Raw genomic sequence first — 210 nt, forward strand, 5'->3', positions numbered from 1 at the left:
AGCCGTCGCCCGGCCCCCGCCAGGCCTCTGGAGGGGTCGAGGATGGGCTCCATGCTGGGGGAGAAGAGCCTGACGTGAAATTGGGAGCTGCAACCAAGAGTTACTGACAGCGTGCCCAGGAATCCTGCAACCCACCTGGCTGCTGGCATGCAGAGCTACCTGAGCGAGGCCCGGCGTCCCAGGGCCAGGGACACTGACCGCCCGGGACCA

Source organism: Phaethon lepturus, unplaced genomic scaffold (assembly GCF_000687285.1).
Source record: "Phaethon lepturus isolate BGI_N335 unplaced genomic scaffold, ASM68728v1 scaffold27727, whole genome shotgun sequence".
Lineage (NCBI taxonomy): Eukaryota > Metazoa > Chordata > Aves > Phaethontiformes > Phaethontidae > Phaethon > Phaethon lepturus.